Here is a 26,814-nt window from a genome sequence, read left to right as displayed (position 1 = left end):
AGGAGAATTAACTTACCTGCTCAGAAGCAGAACATATCTTACAGTTGTTCAGTAAAATGGAAGAAGAAATCGCAAATATGTGAAAGTTTGGCAGGACAAGGAGGGTCCTCGAGTGGTCTGATTGGATTGAAGGAAAGGAACTTATCAAGTACGAATAATTTCACCTTCCACTTTATTCAGTCAGACTGTCCAGATGATTGGGATGTAACCAAGCTACTCCACATTAGGGCGGGCTGCTGCCAAACCTGCTCTCAATACCTCAGAGGTGATGCCTGGAAAAGGAATGCAAAGATGGCCAGGTTGCTGCCTTACAAATATCTGACAGGGACACCAACTGCATTTCAGCCAAAGAAATAGCTTGAGCTCTTGTGGAATAAGCCCTGACCTGTTTAGGAAGAGAAAGCCCAGAATCTATATAGGATGCCATATTTACCTCCTTAATCCTGCAAGTTATCATGGCTTTAGTAGCTGCCTCAGTTTTATGCACCCCAGAATATAAAACAAACAAGTGATTACACTTCTGAAAGGTGTTAGTGACCCTAAGATAACGCAAAAGAATTTGCCTTATGTCCAGGGCATGAAGCAACTTATAGTCTGAAAGTGGGCAAACATATTGCCCGATTCACATAAAAGGCCGAAACTACCTTTACAAGAAAGGACTGTATGAATGGTGACCATTACCTTTGTAATCAATAAAAAGGGCTCCCTATAAGAACGCGCCTGCAACTCCAAAAGTTTATGAACGGAGCAAATAGCCATCAGAAAAACAGCCTTTAAGATACTCAGCTTTAACAAAAGCCCCCAAAAGGCTCAAACTGACATCCTGCCAAAAAGGAAACACCAAGTTTAGATCCCAGGAAGGTATGGGAACCATAAAATAGGTTTAATATGCTTCATGCCCACAGAAAACATGAAACATCTGGCTACAATAAAGATCTTCCCAAAACATGACCTATATAACACAAAAACACTGCCACTTGTATTTTTAAGAAATCAAGATCCAATCCCTTGGAAAAGCCTCCTGCAAGAAATCCAGAATCTGCAGTACTGAAGCCTTTCCAGGGATGCATTGCTTTTTACTATATCAATCTTCAAAAATGCTCCACACCTTCACATAAGCTAAGGAATTAGAACATTTCCTGGCCCTTAACAGGGAAGACACGACTGGAGAACACCCTCTCCACTAATCTCGCTTTCTAAAGGGTCAAGCCATAACACAAAATAGATCTGGATCCTTGTGAACAACCAAACCCTGCGCCAGTAAGTTCAGAGCAAACGGCATGAGATCAGCATACCAAGAATGCCTGGGCCAATCTGGTGCAACCAGAATCACCAAACTTGGATGACCTGAGATTCTCTGAAGAACCCTGCCGATCATGGGTCATGAAGGGAACACGTACAGTAAAACCTCTGCCAGACAATCAACAACAGCATCGATTCCCAATAAAAAGGACTCCTTTTTTCAATTGAAACATTTCTGCACCTTTGCATTACCGACAATTGCCAGAAGAACTAATCTTTGCAACCCCCATCTGACCTCTTGGGATAGTCACAAACTCTAGCACAGCCAACCAGATTGCTCTGGTTTCCAGCTGATTGAAGGACCATTGGAACTCTTCAGAACTCCACTGGCCCAGGCTGTGCGGCTCAGACAGTGTGCTCCCCAGCCCTTCAGACTGGCATTCTTAGTCACTGTCATCCACTCCGGAGTTTCAGACTCATGCCGATTTTCAAATGCTTGGAATTTGTCCAACAATGCAGATTCAAGTTTCATGTCCTCCGGCACTAGGAATCTCATGGAATAACATTGCAACTAGGGGATTCTATCTGGAGATCAATGATAAGGGGAATGGAATAGCTCCCCTATAAGGAAAGTCTAAAGAGGTTAGGACTTTTCTGCTTGGAGAAGAGACGGCTGAGGGGGGATATGATAAAGGTGTTTAAAATCATGATAGGTCTAAAACAGGTGGATGTGAATCTTATTTACTCTTTCAGATATTAGAAAGACTAGGGGGCACTCCATGAAGTTAGCATGTGGCACATTTAAAACTAATCGGAGAAAGTTCTTTTTCACTCAGTGCACAATTAAACTCTGGAATTTGTTGCCAGAGGATGTGGTTAGTGCAGTTAGTATAGCTGTGTTTAAAAAAGGATTGGATAAGCTCTTGGAGGATAAGTCCATTACCTGCTATTAAGTTGACTTAGAAAATAGCCACTGCTATTACTAGCAACAGTAACATGGAATAGACTTAGTTTTTGAGTACTTGCCAGGTTCTTATGGCCTGAATTGGCCACTGTTGGAAAAAGGATGCTGGGCTTGATGGATCCTTAGTCTGACCCAGTATGACATGTTCTTATCTTATCTCTGGGGAGGTCGCGTGTGTGACCTCACCCATGGTGTTAAGTCCAAGGCCTCTGCCATGGATCCCAAAAATTTAATATAGGACAAAAGTGCATGCACTTGACTAGCTATCTTTTGTATTCTATTTTATTTATTTAATTTATATTCTGCTTTTCTGCACTTCAAAGTGATTAATTCAGGTATTTTCTTATCCCCAGAGGGCTTACACTTTAAGTTTGTACTCTTTGACCCATCTTTGTATCGAAATGAGCTCACAGATAATCCAGACTCTGGGACGATAACAGACTGCTCTTAGCAAAATTGACTATCCAACCCTTCTCCTGCAGAACCTGAACCATTTCCTGGATGGCCAAGAGATTCTCTGAATGTAACTTCATTCTAATCAACCAATCATCCAGATAAGGATGAACCAAGAGTCCATGCACAAGGCTGCTACAACCACCACCATCACATTTGAAAAGGTTCTTGGTGCCATGGTTAATGTAAAGGGAAGAGCTGAACACTGGAAATGTCAATTCAGGACCACAAAACAAAGAAAACACTGATGATCAGATCTTATCAGGATGTGAAGATACACCTCCATCAGGTCCAGTCAATAAAGAATTCTCCCTGACTACCAGAATCACTGATCTCAGAGTTTCCATTCTGAAAAGTTATCCACGAAGAGTTGTTGACCCACTTCAAGTCCAAGATGGGATAGAAGGATCGGTTTTTCTTCAGAACTATAAAATGAACGGAGGCCTGGCCTAGAGTTCCTGATCCTTCGGAACTAGAATTACCACCTTAAAGCTGAGAATCTGTCATAGAGTTGCTTTTATCATCTCCTGTTTTCCACCTGACTGGCAAGGGGAAACCATTATGGCATCTCATACATGCCGGGAGAATTCCAGGGTATAACTGTTGTGGACACTGATCTGTAGTAATCTGGGCCGGTCTGTTGCGTTTGCTGGCTGTAAGGCTCCATAGCTGGCCTCGCTTACTCAATGCCGTGCTGCCGTGGTGGAGGCAGGCCAGGGTTCCCTGGCGGCAGTGAGAAGCCGCTGCCGACAACACCCCCAACTCTGCAGCCTGACCCCTAGGCATGCGCGCTTGTCTCTCTGCACAATTTAAAGGGCCTGCAGCGGGAAAAGCCCCACGACCCTTATTGAAGACCTCACCGCTCAGGGCTATTAAGGCAAGACCCTGCCTGCAGGCCTTGCCTTGGCAATAAGTCTCCATGCTCCTTGCGTTGTGCTTTACCATTCCTGAGTTCCTTACTTGTCCCGACCTTCCTCTTCGCTCCTTGCTTGACTTTGCTTCGGATTGGACATTGACTACGAGTTACGCTGTCTGCCACAACCCTTGCCTGGACATTGACTACAAGCTACGCCACCCGTCTCAATCCTTGCGTGCATCTCCCCTTGGGGCTTCATCTCCTGTCCCAAACTTGGCCTGCGCTACAGTCTCCTTCTTCGTCTGGATTTCTTCCTCTGCGGAGACCCCACATAACCCAGCCGGCCCCGGCGCCTGAGGGCTCAACCTAAGGGGAACGTGGACTGGTAGTGGTGAAGCTCCAACAGGGTCTCTGCTCTTCTTCAGCCTTGCCTACTGATGGTGGGGACTTGTGGGGCTCCTCCCACAAACAGTGCTAACTTCCCCTCGGTCCAAGGGTCCGCAGCATAACACCATCTCCAATAAAACAGAGAGTTGCCTGCCTATCTCTGGAAGTGGAGAAAGGTCCCTCAAGTAGTCATTGTAAAGACCAAGAGAATCCTGCCCCCATGTATCCTTCCTCATCTCCACTCTTGGATCAAAAGGACTGGAATCTCGAAAGACCTAGACCTTGGATCAGGGCTATTTTTGCTCCTGCCAATGAGGAAGGAAACACTCAGATGTCATCTTGACCTTGTCTTCTGGGAGCCTTGGCACCTTGGAAACCCCAAGCCTTCGCCAGTATTTTTATTTTAAAAAATGTATATCTCATGTGCACCATCGTTCACAGAGGGTTGCAATAAGACACAGTTTTTTTTACAGTAAACAAAACACAAATTAAAAGGCAAATTACAAATCAACAAACATCAATCATATTTCAAAACATGGAACCACACTGCCAGAAGTAAATTTTGAGGCGGTGCAGAATGACACCCATCAGGAGAATTTAGCTCTTTGTAAGCCATCTGGCATAACTATGTTTTTTGCTGTGCTTTGAACATTTTTGGACAAGAAACTAAACATAAGTATTGCAAGTAATGAATTCCATAGGCAGCGGCTGGCATTAGAGACTGCTTGGTCACAGACCTCACCAAGACATGCTAGCTGAATAGACAGTACCTTCAGTCCACAATCAACGGAGTGTAATGATTTCTGTAGATGATACAAATGGATGCTCGTTTTTAATATAGAAACTGGTTCAGTGTTAATGGCTTTATGAATCATCGCCAAACAAATGGTTACCCTTTAAAGGAAAACTTTGTCAAATTAGTCTTAGAGATGGAGTCAGCTGACCAATTTCTTAACCAGAGAAACCACCTCACTGCAACAGATGCAACATCTACATCTGAAGAATGCATCATATCAAAGCAGGCATCCGCCAAATATGCTGCATCAGGCTCCAATTAGGAGTAAGGTTCCAGAGAACCCACCTGAGCTAGAATGCAGCTATGGGCTGCAATATGCAGAGTCATGCTTACTGCTTCAAATGCCTGCTTTTTGTCCTGAGCATTCCTAACATCACCATCCTCAACTGGGAGGGTGGTCCGTTGATTACCGAGCATACCAAGGTGTCCACTCTCAAGAAACAAAACTTCTCTCCGTACTCTGTATCCAAGGAATACAGTACAGCTAGACTGACCACCCTAAAAATTGATCTGGATTAGGATTAGGATCCTAATCCAGATCAATTAAACCACTTTTTGAAGCAGAAAAAAACTGGAAGACTTCTTGCTACTAACCTAAACAAGTTTTTCATTAGGTTTGAAGGTATCTTTTTTCTTCCTCTGCAATCAAGGTATGCAGGGACTGGGAGATAAAGACACTAGCTCCTCTTTATGAAAAAGATGCAACATACAGGCGTCATCTGCAGAGTTGGGAGGACAGTCTCCTTTATCCAGCACCTCCCTCACCAGAATCATGAGACGCTGGATGAAAACCGTCCAGAGAATCCTCTGAAGAATAAAAATCCCCAACAGTTCCTCTCCTCTGCTGTCCTGAGCCTCTTGCTGCTCCTAACCCCCTCAGGAGCTGCAGACGGGAGATCAGCAATAGGTCCCAGACCTGCTCCTTGGCCCAGCAGGCCCTTAAAGAACTCTCTGGATATTGTAGCCCAGGGAAAGAGAGATAACTAAATCAGAGCATCCTGAACTGCAGTAGCAATTGCCATGGCTGATTGAGAACCTACTGTAGTCTCTAATAAATCCCAAAAGACTCAAAATAGGAGGGCCTTAAATATTCCTTGCTGCTCCATGACTCTAAAATAGCTACTAGAGCTCATGCAGCAACATGGACCTTAGTGGGAAATTCCTGTTCCTCTTTGCCTTAAGTCGTGGACCCTCCACCCTGCAGACACAGAGTCCGCACTCCAAAGCTGTCCCGGCAAAACTTTCCCCCATTCCTTGCCTGAACCATCCTCAGATTGCAGGCCAAATAGAATTATCTCTTTTTCCTGTGCTTTGACTGAACCACCATGTCCCTTGGCATTAACAGCCCACAGTCACACCAACTATTGTCCCCCATGACTTACTCCAGCTCTCCCTGCCACAGGCCGATTGCAAGTCAAGTAAAATCCTTCTGCTGTGGTCCTCAGCCACTGAGCAGGGAACAGCACTTGACGTGGTGAATCCTTTTTTTCCCCCCATGTTTTTACCGTATTTTTCGCTCCGTAAGACGCACTTTTTTTTCCCCAAAAGTGTGTTGGGGGGGGATGTCTATGCATCTTATGGAGCTAATATAAAAAAAAATAAAAATTTACTACAACCCTCCACACTCCTGACCCCCACAAGACTTGCCAAAAGTCCCTGGTGGTCCAGCAGGGGTCCCAGGAGCGATCTCCTGCTCTTGGGCTGTCGGCTGCCAGTAAACAAAATGGCGCCGGTGACCCTTTGCCCTTACTATGTGACAGGGGCTACAGGTGCTATTGGTCGGCCCCTGTCTCATGGTAGGAGCAATGGATGGCCCAGGCCAAAGATGGGTGAAAAATTCTGATACTAATTCCCTATACAATAATTTTAAAAAACAATTATTGAAGAGGGTTCCTCATAAGAACATAAGAAATTGCCATGCTGGGTCAGACCAAGGGTCCATCAAGCCCAGCATCCTGTTTCCAACAGAGGTCAAACTAGGCCACAAGAACTTGGCAATTACCCAAACACTAAGAAGATCCCATGCTAGTGATGCAATTAACAGCAGTGGCTATTCCCTAAGTAAACTTGATTAATAGCCGTTAATGGACTTCTCCTCCAAGAACTTATCCAAACCTTTCTTGAACCCAGCTACACTAACTGCACTAACCACATCCTCTGGCAACAAATTCCAGAGCTTTATTGTGCGTTGAGTGAAAAAGAATTTTCTCCGATTAGTCTTAAATGTGCTACTTGCTAACTTCATGGAATGCCCCCTAGTCATTCTATTATTCAAAAGTGTAAATAACCGAGTCACATCTACTCGTTCAAGACCTCTCATGATCTTAAAGACCTCTATCATATTCCCCCTCAGCCGTCTCTTCTCCAAGCTGAATAGCCCTAACCTCTTCAGCCTTTCCTCATAGAGGAGCTGTTCCATCCCCTTTATCATTTAGTTGCCCTTCTCTGTACCTTCTCCATCGCAACTATATCTTTTCTGAGATGCGGCGACCAGAATTGTACACAGTATTCAAGGTGCGGTCGCACCATGGAGCAATATAGAAGCATTATGACATTTTCTGTTTTATTAACCCTTCCCTTCCTAATAATTCCTAACATTCTGTTTGCTTTTTTGACTGCTGCAGCACACTGAGCCGACGATTTTAATGTATTATCCACTATGATGCCTAGATCTTTTTCCTGGGTGGTAGCTCCTAATATGGAACCTAACATCGTGTAACTACAGCAAGGGTTATTTTTTCCTATATGCAACACCTTGCACTTGTCCACATTAAATTTCATCTGCCATTTTGATGCCCAATCTTCCAGTCTCACAAGGTCTTCCTGCAATTTATCACAATCTGCTTGTGATTTTACTCCTCTGAATAATTTTGTATCATCTGCAAATTTGATTACCTCACTCATCGTATTCCTTTCCAGATCATTTATAAATATATTGAAAAGCACAGGTCCCAGTATAGATCCCTGGGGCACTCCACTGCCCACTCCCCTCCACTGAGAAAATTGTCCATTTAATCCTACTCTCTGTTTCCTGTCTTTTAATCAGTTTGCAATCCACAAAAGGACATCGCCTCCTATCCCATGACTTTTAGTTTTCATAGAAGCCTACAACCTACAAGACCTACTACACAAAGAACAACGCTGGCGGAAAGATCCCTCCTCTACCTCACTGGCTTCTTACAAAACAGCAATGAACTTCTATAGGACATCCATCACCCGCACCAAAAGATTTCTACGCCAAAAAAATACACGGTTTCTTATACGACCCAAAAACTCTGTTCTCATATGTTGCAGCCCTCACCACTCCTATTCTCCCTACCTTCCCTGAAGAAGCAGCCCAAAACAAATCTACAGAGTTGGCAATCTTCTTTGACAACAAAATCAAAAACCTACTCGCCCCCCTGGCAACATCCAACATGTCATCAAATCCCTCGCAACCACCAAACCAAAATCCTTCACCAACTATACACAGACGCTAGAATCTCTTGAACCTACATCTTCCCTGGAAATAGAATCGATAATCAAGAAAATGAAACCTTCTTCACACCCATTGGACCAAATACCGACCAAACTGCTCCTCACCATTCCTAACACCATTGCTAAACCTCTGGCAGACATCATAAATTGCTCCCTCAAACAAGGATCTGTCCCAGACTGTTTAAAAATTGCTTCGCTGAAACCCTTACTAAAAAAACCCAATCTGGACCAAGCCAACCCTACAAATTTTCACCCCATTGCAAACTTACCTTTTATAGCTAAGCTAATGGAAAGGCTTGTCAACATCCGACTCACAGACTACCTGGACTCTCACAATATTCTATACCCTTCTCAATTCGGATTCAGGAAACGCCTAAACACAGAATCTCTCCTTCTTTCTTTAACGGACAACATTCTGATGGGCATCGACAAGGGACAATCATACCTTCTAGCCCTACTTGATATTTCCGCGGCGTTCGACACGGTAAACCATTCTATCCTCATCAACCGTCTAATGGATATAGGCATCACTGGCTCTGCACTGCTCTGGTTCAAATCATTTCTGAACAACAGGCACTACAAAGTTAAAATAAATGACAAAGAATCCCACCCCATTCCTTCAAATCAAGGAGTACCACAGGGTTCTTCACTTTCCCCTACCCTTTTCAATATTTATCTACTCCCGTTATGCCAGCTACTCAAGAGCCTCAACCTCGCCCATTTTATATACGCGGACGATGTGCAAATCATTATCCCCATCTCCTCTACTCTAAATTTTTGGAACAACTGCTTACACGCCATCAACCTACTTCTCTCGAGTCTCAACCTGGTCTTTAATACGTCCAAAACAGAACTCCTGCTTATCTCCCCTAGCGATAACAGCCCCTTTGCCAGCAATGCAATTACTCCACTAGCAAGCCAGGTTAGAGACCTTGGGGCCACCCTTGACTCTAGAATGAATTCAAAAAGTTCATTAACGCTACAACCAAAGAATGTTTCTTTAAGCTTCAGGTCCTGAAGCAGCTAAAACCGCTCTTACACTTCCAGGATTTCTGTTCAGTGCTTCAAGCCATTCTGTTTTCAAAGATAGACTATTGTAATGCTCTACTACTCGGTCTCCCAGCTTCTACTACTAAACCTCTACAGATGCTACAAAACGCAGCGGCCAGGATCCTTACAAACACACGTCGTAAGGACCACATCACACCAATCCTAAAAATCCTACATTGGCTACCCATCCAATACAGAACTCTCTTCAAGGCTCTCACCATCATCCACAAATCCGTCTACCAACAGTCCACACTCCAACTCGCCATCCCTCTCGAACTACATACTTCCGCAAGGCCGACTAGAACCGCCTACAAAGGCTCGCTCAAGGCCCCCCCCCCCCCCCAAAAAAATCCTCGGTCCACAACTCTATTCACAAGCGAGCACTTTCGACAGCAGGTCCGCTCCATTGGAATTCGCTTCCCTCAGATATACGCCAAGAACAATGCAATCTTCCTTCAGAAAGAAACTGAAAACCTGGTTGTTCACCCAAGCTTACCGTTGAAGGAACCTCGATCAACCAACATTGACTCTCACCCTTCGATTTCTTCCCTAATCACGCCCCTCCCTCCCCTTTCCAGTCCCTGCCCTGACACCACCCCCCACCCCTGCTCACCTCTCCTTGTCTCCTCCTCCCACAGGATATATTATGTTAATAATCGCCTAGGATAAATCTCTATTTAAGTCTCGCTACTCTATGGTTTTTAGTTGATTATTTTATCACTCTGCGGTTGTTATCGTTTTAAATCTTTCTTGTCTTCCATCTCCCATGTTTTTCGCTCCCTGTTTTTTGTAACTTTACCTTCTACTTAGCTGTTAATTGGTTTCCCCTATTATATTGTAAACCGGTACGATAAGACCTCGTCTTGAGTATCGGTATAGTAAAAGAATTTAAATAAATAATAAAGCCTCTCATGAGGGACTCTGTCAAACACCTTCTGAAAATCCAAATACAATACATCTACCTTTATCCACATGTTTATTAACCCCTTCAAAAAAAATGAAGGAGATTTGTTAGGCAAGACTTCCCTTGGGTAAATCCATGTTGACTGTGTTCCATTAAATCATGTCTTTCTATATGCTCTACGATTTTGATCTTGAGAATAGTTACCACTATTTTTCCCGGCACTGAAGTGGTTGGGGTGTTTGAGAGTTTAAATACGCGAGGATTTTGAAGCCATATTGTATTTTGAGCACCCTTAATTTGCTCCATAAGACGTAAAGACGCCCGGGAACAGAGCTGGTAGCACACCATTTTTTTTTTGTTTTTTTAATTTTCCCCCTCTGAATCCTAGATGCGTCTTATGGTCAGGTGCGTCTTATGGAGCGAAAAATACAAATGAATACAACACCACGAAAGGGGGCAGAAGGGATATATATATGGCCTAAAATCACATCAAGAGCCACGTTCAACTGAGGGAGAAATTCTTTCACCTCAGGGGCCTATACACATTTCCTGTTCAGTCTACCAGGCTGCAAGTCCACAGCACGGGAAGCTCGTCTACCATCTGCTGGAGACATCCTAGCAGGCTGTCTGCATGGGAGCCTTAAAGGGTGACATCAGTGAGTCTGTTGATCTGTCTCCATCTGCTGGTTGGTGAGAACAATCCAATTGTTTGGACCGGTCTGACTGAATGAATAGGAAATGGATTTCTAATTAGAAAACAGGATATTGGGAGAATGTTTGGCTGGAGTTAAATCATTACCTCATATAAATTACTATTATAATTACTATTAAAATGTTCTAGTGTATGTAGTATAATCACAGAACAATGGCTCTTTGAAAACAACCTTCATAACAGGAAGGTATACGTTTTTAGTGTGTTTTCTGAAAATGTAAAACCACTTATGTTTTCAATTTGTTCATCTGTTCATCCATCCATCTGCGACACTGACATTATAGGTTGTGACTAGTGGCAATGGCAGATAGAGGAAAACTGGTTCTTACCTGCTAATTTTCGTTCCTGTACTTCCACAGATCAGGCCAGACTTGTGGGTTTTGCCTCCCCTCCAGCAGATGGAGACAGAGAAAGGTTTACTGACACTGCCACATAACCTGAGGTGCCACCTGTAGTCACTCAATATTGAACTGTACCCCAAGCCAGATGTGAAAAAAAGCAATAACTGCTGAATTAAGTACTCTAACCGAACAAGCAGGGTGAATGAGAAACCTGGAAATCCCAACTATGCCAACACAAACAATTCGTGCAGTACCCAAAACAGCCTGTGCCATTCTTCAGAAAAATTGATCTGTTTTTTAGTTCTAATTCCCCTCTCCCATATTGGGCAGGACTCTGGACTGATCTGTGGTACTACAGGAACGAAAATTAGCAGTTAAGAACCAATTTTCCTTTCCCTGTACGTACCCAGGTCAGTCCAGACTCCTGGGAGGTACCAAAGCTTCCCTAAGATGGGTGGGACTGCGAGAGTCCTGCCCAAATTACACTTTCACCAAATCCTATGACCTCTGGTGCCTGGACGTCCAAACGGTAATGTCTGGTGAAAGTGTGCAACGACTTCCAAGTCACTGCTCTACAGATTTCTTGTGGCAAAACTTGCTGACATTCGGCCCAAGACGTCGCCTGAGACCGAGTGGAATGTGCCCTGAGCCCAGCCGGGACAGGATGATCCTGACCTATATAAGCAGAGCTGATAGCCTCCTTCAACCACCGCACAATGGTAGCTTGTGAAGCCTTATGACCCTTTTTGGCCCCAACTCCACAGCACAAAAAGTTGATCTGATAGGCGGAAATCATTTGTAACCTTCAGGTAGTGGATGGCGGCATATCGCACATTCCACTGACACAATTCCTTTGCCTGAGGTGAAGAAAGATTCAAAGTTGAGAAGGATGGAAGTTCCACGGACTGATTTAAGTGGAAAGAGGAAACCAGCTTTGGTAAAAAGGACGGGACCATATGAAGGTAGACTCCCATATCCTAAATTCTCAAAAAAGGCTCTCTACATGACAGGGCCTGAAATTCAGAAATTCAAAGAGCTGAACAAATTGTGACCAGAAACACGACTTTCAAGGTGAGGTCCTTCATGGAGTAGCACACAAGCCCCTAAGGACCACATTAAGGTTCCAGGACAGACAAGGTTTCTGTATCGGAGGATGCAAATGCTTAGCTCCCCTAAGAAAAACACACCACGTCTAAATGTGCTGCCAATGAAAAACCACCAACTCTGCCCCAAAGACAGCCTAAAGCCTCCACTTGAACCCTGAGTGAGTTAAAGGAAAGACCTTTGGACAACCCCTCCTGTAGGAAGACCAAAACATCCACCACAGAAGTTCGCTGAGGGTCTATCTTGAGCTCCGTACACCACACGTCAAATACTTTCCAGACTCTCACGTATACTAGAGAAGTGGAAGGTTTCCTAGATTGCAAGAGGGTTGCGATAACTGCTTCCGAATAACCCTTAATCCTCAAACTCTCCCTCTCAAAAGTCAAGCTGCTAAACAAAAGCGATCAGCCTGATCCAAAAAGACGGGGCCTTGACGCAGAAGGTTGGGCAGATGAGCAAGTTGTAATGGACCGTCCATGGCCAGGTTGACCAAGTCCACGAACCATGGCCGCCTTGGCCACTCCGGGGCAATAAGGGCCACTTCGCCTGGGTGGACTTTTATGCAACGCAAAATTTTGCCTACTAAGGGCCAAAGGGGAAACACGTACAGAAGGACACCTATCGGCCAAGGTAGAATTAACGCATCTATTCCTTCTGCTCCTCTTTCTCTTCGCTGACTGAAGAATTGTGAGGCTTTGGCACTGCGAAAAGCCACCATCAAATCCACGCACGGCGTGCCCCACTTTTGGCGCTTCGTCCAACATTTCTCACTCTCCGGGGTCCAACTGATGCCGGCTCAGAAAGTCCACTTGCACGTTGTCTGTGCCCACTATGTGAGAGGCAGCTATGTGATCCAAGTGCCATTCCGCATAGTGAATCAACTCTCGAGCTTCCTGAGCCACCGCCTGGCTCTTGGTGCCCCCTGCTGGTTGATATAAGCTACCATGGTCGCATTGTCTGATAATACTCGCACTGGCTGGCCCCTCACTAGGGGCAGGAGCTCTTGCAGGACTAAATGCACAGCTCTCGTTTCCAAACAATTGATAGACCAGGAGGCTTCTTCTGCCGCCCACCGGCCCTGCAAAGGCTGATTCCGACATACCGCTCCCCATCCAGAGAGACTGGCATTTGTGGTGACGACTGTCCAAGTTGGGATTCCAAGCTCTACACCCTGCCGTAGCTTGTGCGATAGAAGCCACCAGGCAAGACTGGAGTGAGCGACTTCCGGCAGTGGGAGTAGGAGCTGGAACAGTTCCGATCATGGATCCCACCGGGACAGCAAAGCTGACCGTAGAGGCCGCATATGTGCAAATGCCCATGGAACTAACTCTAGGGTAGAAGCCATAGACCCGAGTACTTGCAAATAATCCCAGACCTTGTGCACCCGCTTCTGCAATAAGCTGTGCACTTGGAGTTGGAATTTGGAAACCCGATCTTCGGAGAGGAAAACTTTCCCCAACTTGTTGTTGAAAAGCGACCCCAGGAACTCCAAATTCTGGGAGGGAACCAGCTGACTCTTGCCCAGACTGACAATCCAACCGAGAGAGAGCGTAGTCGATAGAGGACTAAGTCCACTGCTTTGCAACAAAGGCTCTCCGACTTGGCTCGGATCAATCAGTCATCCAGATAAGGATGAACCAGGACCCTGTCTCTCCGGATCGCCGTTGCCACCACGACCATAACGTTGGTGAAGGTCCTGGCGCCATTGCCAGACCGAACAGTAAGGCACAATACTGGAAATGTTCCCCCAGAATCATGAACCTTAGATATCTCAGATGGTCGGGTCAGATGCCGATGTGCAAGTACGCTTTGGTCAAATCCAGAGATGCCAGGAACTCTCCTTTGCGCATCGAGGCGATAACCGATCGAAAGGTCTCCATTTGAAAACGAGGAACTTTGAGAGTGACATTCACCTTCTTGAGATCGAGAATGGGTCTGAATGTGCCTTTGATTTTGGGGACCATGAAATAAATGAAGTAACGACCTATACCCCGCTCACATTGGTACAATGGCCCCAAGCTGGCGTAGCCGAAGAACGGTTTCCCACGCCACTAAATTCTTTTCCTGATAAGAGATCAGTTCCCCTAGTGAGGGGCACTGGCTGGCCCCTCACTAGGGGCCAGCACTGGCTGGCCCCTAGTGAGGGGCCAGCCAGTGCGAGTATTATCAGACAATGCGACCATGGTAGCTTATATCAACCAGCAGGGGGCACCAAGAGCCAGGCGGTGGCTCAGGAAGCTCGAGAGTTGATTCACTATGCGGAATGGCACTTGGATCACATAGCTGCCTCTCACATAGTGGGCACAGACAACGTGCAAGTGGACTTTCTGAGCCGGCATCAGTTGGACCCCTGCTCTTAACGGACGAGCAAATTCTAAAGTGATCTTGGCCCACTCCTTGTAAAACAGTGCCAATCGACCCCCTGATCACTGGGAATGAGGAATGGGCCAGCCTCGCCTCATTGTGTGCCCTTGGCTCCTCCGCCACCAAGGGAAGGGGCGTCCCTGCCTGGTCTGCATCCCTGAAAGGACTGGGGTCCAAGATAACTGCCTACTCGAGGCCTGTTGCTGAGATCCCTGTTGACTGGCTCTGAAGCGGGAGCAGGAAGGCAGAGAGCTTTTCACCCTTGGCTTGTTCTCCGGCAGCTTATGGACCTGGCTCTCCCCAAAAGACTTGATCATCTCCTTCAAATCCTTACCAAACAGCGACTTTTCTTTGAAAGGCAAGGATCCCAACTAGGCCGTGGACGATACTTCGGCCGCCCAGTTCCTCAGCCAGAGGAGGCGCTGGGCAGAAACTAGCGACATCATAGTTCTTGAGGAAGTATGGACGAGATCATATAGGGCATTCGCACTGTATGCCACCATGGCCTCCAGCCGCTCGGCTTGGTAGGAGTCCAACTCAGAGAGGGACATGTCCGACTTTAGCTGTTGTACCCAGCTCTCAGCATAAACTGCTGCACATAGCAGCCCGAATGCCTAGGGCAAACACCAAAAAGTTTCTTGAGATGCACCTCCAACTTCCAATCCTGAAGATCCTTCAACCTGTGACCCTGGCCACGGGGATGGTTGCCTTCTTAGTAACAGCAAACACAGCGGCACCCACTTTTGGGATCTTCAGAAGCTCCAGTGCGTCCTCGGGCAGGAGGTACAACTTATCCATGGCCCTTCTGACCTTTAAGCCTGTGTCAGGAGACTCCCACTCCCTGAGGAGCAAGTCGGTAACAAGACTTGTGGAAAGGGTAAGCTCGCATAGGACCAAGCAGCCCCAGCATGACCGAATCCATCACTCCCAGTGCCAATGGCTCCTGTGGAACTTCAATACCCAGCTCTTACAACACAGCAGGAATAAGGGGAGCCAATTCCTCCTTATGGAACAGTCTGACCACCACCATCACCTTCGACTGCTGGGACCTTTGTTCCTTCCTGATCTGCATCCTGGTCCCCCAGGGCCGGATCCGGGCCTGAAAGTACTTGCACTGGGATCTCATCTGCCCAGGTATCCTCAAGAGAGTCATCTGTGGCGGGCAACGGGGTCAGAAGCCAGGGAACCCATCTGATTTTGATGGCCCCTGGGGCTCCAGGATGCTTAGTCTGAGGAGCGGGTGCATCCTAAGAACATAAGAACATAAGAAATTGCCATGCTGGGTCAGACCAAGGGTCCATCAAGCCCAGCATCCTGTTTCCAACAGAGGCCAAATCAGGCCACAAGAACCTGGCAATTATCTAAACTCTAAGAAGATCCCATGCTACTGATGCAATTAATAGCAGTGGCTATTCCCTAAGTAAACTTGATTAATAGCCGTTAATGGCCTTCTGCTCAAAGAACTTATCCAAACCTTTTTTGAACCCAGCTACACTAACCACAACCTCTGGCAACAAATTCCAGAGCTTTATTTGCATTGAGTGAAAAAGAATTTTCTCCGATTAGTCTTAAATGTGCTACTTGCTAACTTCATGGAATGCCCCCTAGTCCTATTATTCGAAAGTGTAAATAACCGAGTCATATCTACTCATTCAAGACCTCTCATGATCTTAAAGACCTCTATCATATCCCCCCTCAGCTGTCTCTTCTCCAAGCTGAACAGCCCTAACCTCTTCAGCCTTCCTCATTGGGAGCTGTTCCATCCCCTTTATCATTTTGGTTGCCTTCTCTGTACCTTCTCCATCGCAACTAAATCTTTTTTGAGATGTGGCGACCATAATTGTACACAGTATTCAAGGTGCGGTCTCACCATGGAGCGATATAGAGGCATGACATTTTCCGTTTTATTAACCATTCCCTTCCTAATAATTTCTAACATTCTGTTTGCGTTTTTGACTGCTGCAGCACACTGAGCCGACAATTTTAAAGTATTATCCACTTCGATGCCTAGATCTTTTTCCTGGGTGGTAGCTCCTAATATAGAACCTAACATCGTGTAACTACAGCAAGGGTTATTTTTCCCTATATGCAACTCCTTGCATTTGTCCACATTAAATTTCATCTGCTATTTGGATGCCCAATCTTCCAGTCTTGCAAGGTCCTCCTGTAATGTATCACAGTCTGCTTGTGATTTAACTACTCTGAATAATTTTGTATCATCCGCAAATTTGATAACCTCACTCGTCGTATTCCTTTCCAGATCATTTATATATATATTGAAAAGCACCGGTCCAAGTACAGAACCCTGAGGCACTCCACTGTTTACCCTTTTCTACTGAGAAAATTGACCATTTAATCCTACTCTCTGTTTCCTGCATAATCCTGCGCCGCCGGGACCTCCGAACTTTATACGTTTTGTGCAAAAGCAGCACAAAGTCTGAAGAAAATGAACAGGAAGAGGAATCAGCCTTTCCCTGTACGTACCCGGATCAGTCCAGACTCCTGGGGTTTGGCCCCCCCTCTAGCTGATGGAGACAGAAGTTTACAAACAAAAACTCCGCCTATATCTAGGCTGGTGCCACCTACAGTCCGGCAGTATTCTTCTGTTTCCTAGCAGGTGGAGAGGGTGCCAAACCTACAGTCTGTGCTGAGGCCTAGATTTAGGTGGTAGTTAGTGTGTTTAAAAAAAAAAAAAGGAAGAGAAAGCAGTTTGAGAGTAGGAAGCAGACCGATTGGGGTTTGGACCGCAAAGGCCTGCCTGCTGGTCACCGAGCCTGCCCCAGAGGGTAGTGAGGTCCTGAGGGGACCATCCCCTCTGGTTGAGGCCGCTGTTACGTGGGGGAGCTCCACTGTCAGCGTCTATCAGGGCTGGGGATGACATCGGGGTGCCCGGTTCCCTCCACCCAGCTGGACCCGGACCTGATTTACCGGTAACTATGTCTGTGTGTTAAAAAAAAAAAAAAAAAAGTACTGCCTGTTTTTCTTCTTTGTCTGTGCCTCATCTCTCCTGTCCTGTTCCTGTGAGGGGGGGGGGTAGAGGACCGCCGTCGCCGGGGAGATCTTTTCTTTTTTGTACTGTGCCTACCCTTTTTGCCTCGTCGGGGCCGCGATGCTGCAGAGAGCTGCATGTCAGGCTTGCGGGTCCGCGGCCACGCGGCTGTAAAGGGACAGCCTGTGTTCGTCATGCGTTTCCGGCGGGGAGGGGGGGTCCGCGATGCCGGCAGGGTCCCGGGACAGCAGGCAGGTACGTGCCGGTCCAGAGGTCGGCAGGCCGGCGATTATTGCGGGGCCGGCTTCGAGGACGCCGGGTCCAGGCGCCATTTTGTTTTCTTCGCCGGCGTTTTCGGCGGCCATTTTAGGTCAGAGGGAAGCCATGGCAGGCACGTTGCTGCCGTGTGAGGGGGAGGACGACCCTCTGCCGAGGTTATCCCCACAGTGGGGGGGGGGTACCAAGGGGGACAGTCGCGCTTCTGCCATGGGGGCTTTCTCTCCACATCCCTCTGAGGGGGAGGAAGAAGAGGCCTCGGACTCGCCCTTTGGGTCCGCGTTTGTTCTGCTTATGCATAAGGCCTTCAAGGCCCGTAGACGGGCCAAGAAGAGGGCATGGGAAACCTCCACTCCGGATTCGGGGCCTCGGGCGGACAAAAGGTCCAAGCCAGGTCCGGGGTCGGAGGGCCAGAGTAGGGTTCGACCACTCCGGTCCTCGGTTCCCAGGGGGGAGCTGGAATCGACCATGGACACGGATGAGCCGGAGGACCCATCCGGGGATACAGAGCTTCCATCCCAGCCCCCGAGGGGGGTTGATGGGGACGGAAACCAAGGGGCCTCGGGTTCCCGAGGGGCCTATGCTACCGAGGGGGATGACCCGAATGTGATCAGTTTGTTTCGGAAGGAGGAGCTGGGACCTCTTATCCCGGAAATTCTGGGGGAATTAGGGATCCAGGTGCCGCATGAGGAGTCCCCGCTTGGAGTAACGGATCTGGTCGTTTTGGGTCTCCGGGGGCCTCCTTCAGCCTTCCCTTTGCATTTTTCTGCCTCGGATTTGCTGTTTAAGGAATGGGACACTCTGGATTTGGGGCTGAAGGTGGCGAAGGCGATGGATAAACTCTATCCCTTACCGGAGGACGCCCTGGACATGCTGCACATGCTGAAGATAGACTCGGCAGTAGCGGCGGTCACAAAGAAAACCACCATTCCTGTCACCGGAGGTACTGCTCTTAAGGATTTGCAAGACAGGAAGCTGGAGGTGCAGCTGAAAAAGATCTTCGAAGTCTCCGCATTGGGAATTCGTGCGGCGATTTGTAGTAATTTTTCCCTTCGCGCAGGTCTCCGCTGGGCACAGCAGCTCTTGGCCAATGAGTCTCTGTCGCCGTAAGAAGCACGCCAAGCGAGTCGCTTGGAGGCGGTGATCACCTATAGTGCGGATGCCTTCTATGATCTTCTTCGCACTTTAGCCAGGACGATTGTTTCGGCGGTGGCCGCGCGGAGGCTGTTGTGGTTACGATATTGGTCGGCGGACGTGACTTCTAAAGCACGGCTAGATTCCTTGCCTTTCAAGGGGACTGTTGTTTGGTAAAGAATTGGAAGATTTGATTGAATCCCTGGGGGAGAATAAGGTTCACCGTTTACCGGAGGACAGGCCACGGTCTCGGGGGGCTGGCCCTTCCAGGTCGCGTTTTCGCGGTAGTCGCCGGCCTCGAGGCTCCCGGGGATCCGTTTCTTCTTTTCGTCACAGTGCACAGCATCAACAATCTTATTCGCAGTCCTTTCGCGGGTGCCGTTTTGGTCGTTCGGGCGCGGGTCAGCCTGTGCAGGGGGGCAAACCTGCACAATGATGGGCGGCCAGTCCATTCCTCCGTTCCCAGAATTGGGGGGAGTCTCGGCCGTTTTTACGAGGAATGGACCAGGATCACGTCGGACCAGTGGGTCCTAGATGTGATAAGACACGGTTACGAGTTAGATTTTTTACACCGGCCGTTTCCGTTTTTTTCTGGTATCCCCTTGCGTGTTCTCAGCGAAGCGACGGGCGATACGGTCCACAGTAGATCGTCTCAGGGAGCTCGGCGCGAACGTTCCCGTTCCGGTCAACGAACTTCGCATGGGCCGGTATTCCATTTAATTCGTAGTACCAAAGAAGGAAGGAACGTTTCGGCCCATCCTGGACCTGAAGGGGGTCAACAAATGTCTGCGGGTTCCTTGGTTTCGAATGGAAACTTTATGGTCGGTGATCGCGTCCGGGGGAGTTTCTGGCCTCCCTGGACCTCACGGAGGCGTATCTCCACATCGGCATTCGGGCAGAGCATCAACAGTTCCTTCAGTTTGCAGTGCTGGGGCAGTATTTTCAATTCCAGGCGTTCCCGTTCGGTCTGGCCACAGCGCCTCGAACGTTCACCAAGATTATGGTGGTAGTGGCAGCGCACCTCCGGAAGGAAGGTCTGTTGGTGCACCCGTATTGGACGATTGGCTAATCCGTGCCAAGTCGGAGACGCTCTGCCGAGCAGCGATCCAGCGGGTTCTCCAATTGTTGGACAAGCTCTGTTGGATAGTCAATGTCTCCAAGAGTCAGTTGACGCCATCGCAGTCCCTGGAGTTTTTGGGAGCGTTGTTCGACACACGTCAGGGAACAGTTTCTCTTACACAACACCGAATGTTCACATTGCAATCGCGCGTTCGCAGATTATTATCCAAGCAGGTGCCCATTGTCTGGGACTATTTGCAGGTGTTTGGGTCCATGACGTCAACACTGGAATTGGTACCTTGGGCGTTCGCTCATATGCGGCCCTTACAGTCAGTGTTGCTCTCCAGATGGAACCTGGTCTCTGCACCTGCCCCTGACTGGCAACCAGGGACAGCTTGGATTGGTGGTTGTGTCCGGCCAACTTGAGTCGCGGGGTTCCTTTAGAGATCCCATCTTGGATGGTCATTACCACGGATGCCAGTCTGCTCGGCTGGGGAGTGGTGTTCTTATGGCGTTCAATACAGGGGCAGTGATCGCCTCAGGAAGCGTCGTGGTCCATAAATCGTCTGGAAACCAGAGCGGTTCGGCTGGCTCTTCTGGAGTTCCTACCACTCATTCGCAGCAGGGCAGTCAGAGTGTTGTCAGACAACGCGACCACGGTGGCGTACATCAACCGACAAGGGGGAACCAAGAGTCAGGCTGTAGTGTCCGAAGCTAGTCTCATGTTCACCTGGGTGGAGCATCATCTTAGTTGTCATGCAGCCTCCCACATAGCCGGGGTAGAAAACGTTCAGGCCGATTTCTTGAGCCGAAATTGGCTGGATCCAGGAGAGTGGGAGCTAGCGGAGGATGCCTTCCGGCTCATTTGTGCTCGGTGGGCACACCTGCGATCAATTTGATGGCAACCTTATGCGAAAGCGCCTTGGTTTTTTGCTCGAAGGCGGGAGACGGCAGCAGAGGGAGTAGATGCTCTGGCTCTTCCATGGCCGAAGGACGTACTACTCTATGTGTTTCCTCCGTGGCCACTCATAGGAAAGGTGCTGCGGCGGATCGAGGCACACTCAGCGGACGTTCTGGTGGCGACCGAGTGGTCAAGGCGCCTGTGGTTCGCAGACCTCCTGAACCTGGCAGTAGAGGAGCCTCTCCGTTTCCCGTATGTTCCGGACCTTCTGCACCAAGGACCCGTGTGTTTCGACCAGGTCGATCGCTTTTGTCTAGCGACCTGGCTTTTGAGAGGCAAAGGCTGAGATCTAAGGGCTACGTGGAACTGGTGGTCGCTACTCTATTACGCTCCCAGAAGACGTCTACTTCCTTATCTTATGTTAGGGTCTGGAAGTTGTTTGAATCGTGGTGTCTGGACCGGGACGTGGTTCCTACTCGAGCGACCGTGCCGGATATCCTTCTGTTCCTGCAGGACGGTTTGTCTAAGGGTCTTTCATGTAGTTCCTTGTGGGTTCAGGTGGCGGCGCTGGGTTCCTTATGTGGTTTGATTCAGGGGAAACTAGTGGTGGCTCATCCTGATGTAGCGCGTTTCCTGCGAGGGGCGAAACATCTGCGGCCTCCGATTCGTCAGCCTTGTCCATCCTGGAATTTGAATCTTGTTCTTCGGGCCTTGTGTGGCGCTCCGTTCGAGCCTATTCGCAAAACCACCTTGAAGGATTTGACACTGAAGGTAGTGTTCTTAGTGGCCATTGTTTCGGCGCGTCGGATTTCCGAGCTTCAAGCTTTGTCATGCAGGGAGCCCTTTTTGAGGATATATTGCGTACGGTTCCATCCTTCTTACCCAAGGTGGTTTCTTCTTTCCATGTCAACCAGTCGGTTGAGTTAGTCGTTCTTGCAACTCGATGATTCGGATCCTTTGGCTAAGGACCTCCATAAATTGGATGTGCGGCGCGTCCTGTTACATTATCAGGAGGTAACTAATGCGTTTCGGGTTTCTGATCATCTGTCATGCTCTGGAGTGGTCCTCGAAGGGGCAATGTGGCGTCCAAGACTACCATTGCACGATGGTTGAAAGAGGCCATCAATTCGGCGTATATGTTGCAGGGTCGGTCCCTGCCCTTGGGGCTGCGTGCCCATTCTACTCGCTCTCAGGCCACTTCTTGGGCGGAATGTCAACATATCTCGGCAGAAGAGATTTGCAGGGCAGCCACGTGGAAATCTTTGCATACTTTCCCGGCACTACCGTTTGGATGTCAAGGCTCCTGGTGCGGGAGGGTTTGGAGAAGGTGTGCTTAGAGCGGGCCTCTCCGGATCCCATCCCAGGTGAAGTGCGCTTGGGTACATCCCAGGAGTCTGGACTGATCCAGGTACGTACAGGGAAAAGAAAATTAGGTTCTTACCTTTGATAATTTTCGTTCCTGTAGTACCACGGATCAGTCCAGAGTCCCACCCGGATAAGTGCTACTATCAGGAGAGGCCATAGTGTATGTGCTGCTGTCTGTTTGATATTTTGCTCCTTTTCTGTCTGTTATTGGTATCTCGGGTTCGTTTTCCCAGTTGGGCGTTGAGAACCGGTAATGAGGATTCTGTTGGACTGGTGTTGTTGGTCCTGGTTAGAAGGTTCGTTAGCCAGTTTGATTTGTGATTTTCCTGCTCTGACATTAAGTAATACTGCCGGACTGTAGGTGGCACTAGCCTAGATATAGGCGGAGTTTTTGTTTGTAAACTTCTGTCTCCATCTGCTAGAGGGGGGGCCAAACCCCAAGAGTCTGGACTGATCCGTGGTACTACAGGAACGAAAATTATCAAAGGTAAGAACCTAATTTTCTTTTGAAAGATCGCCTTCACCCATTAAAGGAGGCTCCCCCGCCACTGGACCCCCACCGGAGGGCCCAGGCTCCAGCGACAACGCAGGAGAAAAATCCCCCTCCCCCTCTGCGAGCCACATGGCAGATCTGAAGGAGGACAAGACGGCCTCCATTCCCGCTCCGAGTGGGAAACCATCAGTGACAAACCTCCGTGCCGGGGAAAACCTCCCAGGCTCGAGGCGTCAGGAGGTCTTGCTTGTCGCTGCAACTCCAGAAGGGCCCTCCCCACCGGAGAGGCATCTGGAGCACTGTCTGTCCCAGGACAGGTGCGCACACAGCACCACACGCGGTGCAAGCCACAGCGCACGGCATCGCAAACCAGCCCGGGAACTCGGGAGCCCCACCAGAGGAGAATAGCAGATCGCTGAACACCGGTCAGTGCGGGTATGTCTGGGAAAGCAGAGTTGCTTACCTGTAACAGGTGTTCTCACAGGACAGCAGGATGTTAGTCCTCGCATATGGGTGACATCATCAGGATGGAGCCCAATCATGGAACACTTTTGTCAAAGTTTCTAGAACTTTGACTGGCACCTTCTGGGCATGCCCAGCAATGCACTGACCCTGCATCCAGCAGGGGTCCCCCTTCAGTCTTGTCTTATAGTAAAAGTACGTTCAAAAAATAAAATAAGAAAATGTAAACGAACCCAATTCCGCGGGGTGGTGGGCGGGTTTCGTGAGGACTAACATCCTGCTGTCCTGTGAGAACACCTGTTACAGGTAAGCAACTCTGCTTTCTCACAAGACTAGCAGGATGGTAGTCCTCGCATATGGGTGAGTACCGAGCTTAGGATGCCCGAGCAAAGCACCAAATGCACCCAAAGATGTGCAACAGGCACGACAACAGGGGTGGAAATTTGGTTAGGAGCGCATCCTGAAGAGGTCAGTGGAAGGATGTTGGGAAGTTAAACTGAAAACAAGTTGCGTAGAATGGACTGACCAAAGATGGAATCCTGTGTACCAGCCTTATCTAAGCAATAATGGGCTGCGAAAGTATGGAGAGAACTCCAGGTAGCAGCCTGACAAATATCAGCAAGCCGTACCAAATGGAGGTGCGCTACTGATGTCGCCACGGCCCTGACCGAGTGTGTGTTTACACGGTCTTGTAGCGGAATGCCTGCTTGCTGGTAGCAAAAAGAAATACATTCAGCCAACCAGGAGGGGGAGGGTCTGCTTTCCCACAGGATTTCCCAATTTGATGGTATCAAAAGAAACAAACAATTGAGTGGATTTCCTGTGGGCCGACGTGCAGTCCAGATATAAGGCTAGAGAACGTTTGCAGTCCAAGGAATGTAGAGAGCCTGTTCTCCTGGGTTTGAATGGGGCCTGGAAAAAAAAGGTAGGTAGGATAATAGATTGGTTAATATGAAATTCCGACACTACCTTCGGCAAGAATTTAGGGTGAGTGCGGAGCACTACCCTGTCATGCAAAATTTTAGTTTAAGGCGGGTAGGTAACTAATGCCTGTAATTCACTAACTCTACAAGCGGACGTGATCACAAGAAGAAAAACTTCCTTCCAGGTGAGATAGCGGAGATCACAGGAGTGGAGTGGCTCAAACGGAAGTTTCATGAGCCTTCCCAAAACCACATTAAGGTCCCATGCAGGGGTAGAAGGGTGCAGTGGAGGTTTTAAATGGAGCAAGCCTCTCATGAAACGTGATACTAAGGGTTGCGTTGAAATGGAGACATTTCCTATACCCTTATGGTATGCAGACACTGCACTAACATGCACCCTGATGGATGAGGTTTTTAGGCCTAACTCTGACAGGTGCCAGAGGTAGTCCTGGAACCTCGCAGTGGAACAAGTGAAGGGGGTCTATGGACATGGAAGTACACCAGACCGTAAACCTCTTCCATTTAGAGCGATAAGACCTTCTCGTTGAAGGCTTTCGTGAAGCCACGAGGACTTGGGATACTGACTCTGAAAGGTTAAAAGGTTGGAGTATTAACCTTTCAACATCCAGGCCGTCAGAGACAGAGCTTGGAGGATGAGATGATGAAGATACCCTTCGTTTTGAGTGATTAGAAGGGGATCCTTCCCTAGAGGAATGTGTCGTCGTACTGATAGGTCCTGGAGGATTGGAAACCACACCTGGTGTGGCCAGTGAGGGGCTATCAAAATCATTACGCCATTGTCCCTCCGTAACTTCACGAGAGTCTTCGATATGAGTGGAAGTGGAGGGTATGCATAGAGGAGACCGCTGGCCCACAAGAGGGAGAAGGCATCTCTTGGTTGCGTGTGGAGACTGCGAATGAGAGAGCAGAAGTTGTCTACTTTGTGGTTATGGACCGACGCAAAGAGGTCTATTCGAGGGTAACCCCAACGTTGGAATATCGTGTCCGCTACCGTGGGGTTGAGAGACCACTCGTGCGGATGGAAAGTGCGACTCAGCTTGTCTGCCAACACATTGTCCACTCCCGGCAAGTAGGTTGCTTTGAGGCACATCGAGCAGGGAAGGGCCCATACCCATTATCTGTGCAGCTTCCTGACACAGGAGGTAGGAGCCCGTTCTCCCTTGTTTGTTGATGTACCACATCGCAACCTGTCGGTTTGAATCAGGATGGCCTTGTTTGATAGGCAATCCTGAAAGGCCTTGAGGGCATACCTGATTGCCTGTAGCTCCAGGAAATTTATCTGGTGTTTGGCTCCCTCTGGAGACCAGGTTCCCTGAGTCTGCAGGTTGCCTACATGTGCACCCCACCCGAGGTTGGATGCAGCTGTTAAGATAATTTGAGGATCTGGAGCCTGAAATGGAAGGCCTTGAATGAGATTGGAATGGTGCATCCACCAGGCTAGTGACAGACTAAGTTGTTTTGTAACCTGGATAATGCTGGACATTGGCTGACAAACTTGAATCAACTGGCATTTTAAGGTCCACTGCATTATTCTCATGGCTAGGCAAGCCAACGGAGTAACATGCACCAAGGACGCCATGTGACAACAGTATGAGGAAGTGACGAGCAGTTGAAGATACTCGAGTTTATAGTTGATGCGCCAGAGCTGTTATGGTGAAAGCGCGATCCTGGGGAAAGAAGGCTTTCGCCTGTGTAGTGTTTAGGTCGGCCCCTATAAAGGATAGGGTTTGGGATGGAACTATCTTGGATTTGGGATAGCTGATTAGAAACCCTAAGGAGATCAGGGTGTTGATAGTGAGACACAGGGAGGTTAATGCGCCCTGAGTCGGAGCCCTTATCAACCAATCGTCGAGATAAGGGTAGATATGCACACCCTGATTCATGAGGAAGGCTGCGACCACCACCAGGCACTTGGTAAATACTCGTGGAGCGGACGCCAGGCCGAATGGTAGTACCTGATACTGGAAATGACGAGGGCCGACCAGGAATTGCAGGAACTTGTGATGAGATGGAGTAATTGAGGTGTGTGTGTAAGTGTCTTGGAGATCTAGAGAGCATAGCCAATCTCCTCTTTGTAGAAGAGGAAGTAGAGAGCCCAAGGTTACCATTTTGAATTTTTCTCTGTGCAAAAATTTGTTTAGTGCATTGAGGTCCAGTATTGGGCATACGCCACCTGACATTTTTGGTATTAGAAAATACAGAGAATAAAACCCCTGCCTCTGCTGGGAGAGGGGCACTGGTTCTATTGCTCGGGATTTGAGGAGGGAGGAGACCTCCTGTTCGAGCAAGGGAGAGTGGTTGGACGTCCCCCACGTCAACAGAGGTGGAGAGTCCGCTGGAACAGTCAGGAAATTTAGGTGGTAACCTTGAGTGACTACTGCAAGTACCCACTGGTCTGTGGTGACTGTATGCCAAGCGCTGTTGAAGTGGCAGAACCGACCGCCAACCGGTATGGATGGAAGAGGAGGTTGGCTTACACTCTCTAGGAAGGAGTCAAAACCCTGTCTCTGGCCCAGGCTGAGAAGCTGGCTGAGACTTTTG

General features: G+C 48.4%; 1 protein-coding gene across 8 annotated transcripts in view; it reads right to left on the bottom strand.

The window, feature by feature from the left end:
• LOC115084931 (putative RNA-binding protein Luc7-like 2) overlaps positions 1–26,814 on the bottom strand; it is a 291,251-nt gene that overhangs the window by 60,228 nt on the left and 204,209 nt on the right. The window lies entirely within an intron of this gene.

The sequence above is a fragment of the Rhinatrema bivittatum genome, chromosome 2, assembly GCF_901001135.1.
Source record: "Rhinatrema bivittatum chromosome 2, aRhiBiv1.1, whole genome shotgun sequence".
NCBI lineage: Eukaryota > Metazoa > Chordata > Amphibia > Gymnophiona > Rhinatrematidae > Rhinatrema > Rhinatrema bivittatum.
Note: the sequence above shows the minus strand (reverse complement) of the source record. Positions and strands in the feature narration are given on the sequence as shown.